A 4,272-nucleotide genomic window follows, 5' to 3' on the forward strand; every position below is an offset into this window, starting at 1 on the left:
CTTAATCTAATACCTTGTCACTGTTTTGGTAACATAGAGACAAATAAACAATCACTTTCCTTTGACTCAAAGCACATGCAAACTATTACATGCCAACTTGCACTTGTGGAGGAATAAAATACAGCCCCTCTTCTCTTTTCCTCCAAGTTTTGGGGGTTCCATGATAATTTACATGCAAGATACCCCATTTTCCCCCTCTTAGGTTACCTTAGAAAAATAAAACTCAGCAGTTGTTATTCAGACCTGAATATCTCTATTAATGAATCTAGGTGCCATGAAAGCCAATATATTTTTGATTCATATTTCTAACAAATCATATAAGTGTTCTTAAAAAAGAAAGCATCTAGGCCTGAAATAACACTACAAATGACTGTAAAAACTGTTAAAAAGACATAGAAATTGTAGGAAACCTTTATGTTATTGATGTTAACACTTCCTACGCTAACTCCTCTCCTCTCTCCATAGTCAAGATTTTACAAAATTTATAGACTTGTATCATCCCATGTTACCAATAACCAACCTCTCTAACTACCCTACAACCACATTTGGTTAGTCTTGCCTATTAGTTTAGTGTTGTCAACTTGACAACTCCCATTTCCAAACTTAACAACTATCCCTTGACCAACTTTAGGAGCCTAGATGGATATAGTTGGTTGGGTGGGTACAACCAAAACCATTCTTATCTTTCTTGAAAGATGATAGATGTGGGTTTTGGTCTTTCCTCTAATTTTATTCTCTATCATGATCACTACATGGTTTCTTTGTTTCCCCAATAAACTTGTTGGTGTTTACAATCTATTCTTGATCAGAATTTCTCCAAGAATCTACAATTTAATGCTTATATTATTGATAGTCCTATTTAATGCATACACAAAAATGTTGTAGTTTCTTCCAACATTATAAGAAGTAGCTTGAACATGTTTGAATAACAAGATTAGAAATTGAGTCTACACTAACAATGTTTAAAAAAAAAAATGGTCATATGCATTTTTCTTTTTCATTTTGGTAATTTTAACTTGATTCCTTTTGTTTTTACTTAAATAAATGACTTTGTTGGTTTTTTTTAGAGTCTAGAGAAGACAATGCTTCCTGATAAGCATTGGCAAAACTATCATAATTTGAGCAGTCTTTGAAAATATATGCTTAATGAATTGGGGTTCCTATTTTATGGGTAGAAATCCTACAATAGTTTTTCTCACTATTTTCAAGACTCAGACATATAGAAGCCCCTTCCATAAGAGATATTAGAGGGTCCATGGTTTCATCATCAACACTTAGACAATAGAGGCCACATGTTCTAATATGCACCAAAAACAAATATAAAACTGAATGCATTTATATTACTACCGATTAAATAGCATTATATTACTACCAAATTGTATTCTCTATCATGATCATTATGAGGTTTCTTTGTTCTTGATGTTCTTTTATTGATAGTAAGACTGAATGCATCGATAATGGATGAACTGGGCAGTCTACCAAGAGCTCAGACATTATCACAGAGTGAGATTGAAATAGTTCCCCTCCAAACTACACACAACACCCAAATTATAGTCATTGATTGGCATGACTTGGGCTCTCTGCATCTTCAACAAGGGACCATTACAACAATCTCTAGAGCTACACAAAATTGGGGTTTCTTTTAGATCATCAATCATGGAATCCCACACTCAAACTTCTCAAATGCAAGAAGTGGGCAAAGCTTTTTCAATATTTCCATAGAGGAAAAGGAATTGTATAGAAATGAACAAGCTAGGAGCCCTATTTTCTATGGAAGCAAATTAGGATACACCCAAGATGCTAAATTAGACTGGGGAGATTATTATTAGAAAGGATTGAAATTAGGTTTATGTTCAAAGTATCCCAGGTGCCCTCACTGTTAACAAAGCTTATATTAATTATTATCATTTGTTAAGTTTGAATATATTTTAACTTAAGACTTCTTAGATAAGAAGCTCACAAGTATGAACACAACTTATCATTGTTGAAAGTACATATTATAAGCAATTCATAAGATATTGGCTTATGTTGAAGATATTGAATCATACCAATATATAATGGTTATTTTGGTTGAAAGAATAGGTACTAAGCAATGGGATATGTATCAACCTTATACAGCTCTATAACCTTCAATGACCATTATTTTCAATTCATAATATTCTCACCATGATAAGTTTATCAATATTGATCTATTGTGACTTTAATGTTGCTGAGATATAATTAGTTGAATGGATGTATACTTGTTCTTCTCTGCACTTAAAATGATTTGTGTTCTTTTCTAAGTATTGGAATGACTTAAATAAATAAGGTAACATACAACCAAATCTTCCAATAGAGACATCTCTCTATGTGAGACATGTCATTTATGAACTTATCATTTGTTACCATTAACAACTATTTGATTACCCTCACTCAGTGATATCATTATCACAATCATGATTGATTATATATGCTACAATGCACAATAATATATCGATATTAATTATTGATGAACTTGAGAAATAATATGATTATTATTTAATTCAATATAATCATTCATATATATATATATATATATATGTATTTAATAATATGGCTGTTATTAAATACATATACACAATTGGTCATTATTAATTCACTGATTAATAATCATATATATCATAGAAATTAATTATGATAAGGTAAAGGATAGATATAAAATATTCAAGGCCAACATGCCACTTATAAATTTGATTGCATTAGTTAGAGTAATTTGACTAAAGCTGCAAATCTCTAATAGATTAAATAACCCACCTCCTTCTTTAATACAATAACTACTGTATAATTAAGTCACCTCTCTTCACCTACATCCTCTAGGATCTTAAGTCACCATATACCTTAACATCTCATTCTCTAACGTTCTACAAGGTTTATTGGCCAACTGATAGGTCTAGCCCTTCCCAATATTCCAAATTAAAAAAGTTGCATTAGGAGGCCTAAAAGGGGCTCATTCCTAGTAGCCATGTTTTCCCCAAATTTACTCTAAACTTCAAAAAATTCCACATAACCACAAAAAATATTTACAAGATATCTTAGTAGGTGTAAAGCCATATCTAAATATCTAATATTGGTTTAAGATCACAAGTTTTTAGCTCTTTTCTATTGAGACCTATTTCCTAGGCCTTTTTTAAGCTTAAAAATGTTGTTTGGCCTTATAGGCTCATTCCCATGAAACCCATGAAGAAAATTCTTCAAAAAAATCATTGGCATGGTATTTCCATCCTTTCTATTGAAGCTTTTGCCTTCAATAGTCTTGAAACACCTTATGTGTTGTGATTCTTAGCAATCAACACATTAAACTTGCAGTCACAATCATGAAATTTAGTGTTGGATCTCCAGCTGATGAAAACTCCCAATATCCTCATCTTGCATACTATCTCCACCTTTCAATACAACTAATCACTGGGTACAAAGAATTTTGGGTTGCAAGAATGGAAGAAAACAAGAATTTACCTCTAAACCCTCAATCCAGACTTAGGGTAAACAAGTATGAACAAATCTTAAACTTAAAAAGGAATGTTCCTTATTCAAACCAACATCATATTCCCTCCTACAAAAATATATATTCAACTTTCTAAAACATGATAATAACTACTTACTGGCACAATACTCCAAGTTTAGAAATAATATTGCTGACTGTGTACAGAGTTGACATAAAAAACATTCTATTTTCCATTCTCAAATCCGTATAGGGTGTCTAATGTTTTAAGGTGGGAGATAAACAAATATTTAAATGCTTCCCCTATCTTTTCAACTTTAGCTACCAAAAATCTCATCAAATAAAGCTTTGATTGTTGAGCTTCCATATTTTGCAAGAAAAGGTGCAAAAAAGTTGCATGACAACTTTTTTTGCAATTTTTGGCACATTTACATTTTTTCCAAAAACATAACACAAAAACTTTACCAAGGTCATCTAAATATACCCAAAATATGAAAAAAGTTTATGCAACATAGAATTGATGATTTTTGGTCAACTCCCATATTTGATCACCCTTTGACCACCCCTTAACTTTGCTAGAAACCTTAGAAATCATGCAATCCAGATGTAAAAAATGCACAAAAAGAAAATCTAAACTAACTTGCATCAACTTGGACACTTATTGACCTTCACACTCTTCTCCTTGGTATCTAACTACCTTAATCAAGACCTAGAGCCCCTGCACCATACTCCCCTCATTTGAGAAACTCAAGTCCCTTGAGTTTCTAACTATTGAAGGTTTGTGCCATGCTTGATGATGTCTTCTTTAGTCATCC

Source organism: Cupressus sempervirens, chromosome 7 (genome assembly GCF_028749045.1).
Source record: "Cupressus sempervirens isolate cs-2001-9-10 chromosome 7, ASM2874904v1, whole genome shotgun sequence".
Taxonomy (NCBI): domain Eukaryota; kingdom Viridiplantae; phylum Streptophyta; class Pinopsida; order Cupressales; family Cupressaceae; genus Cupressus; species Cupressus sempervirens.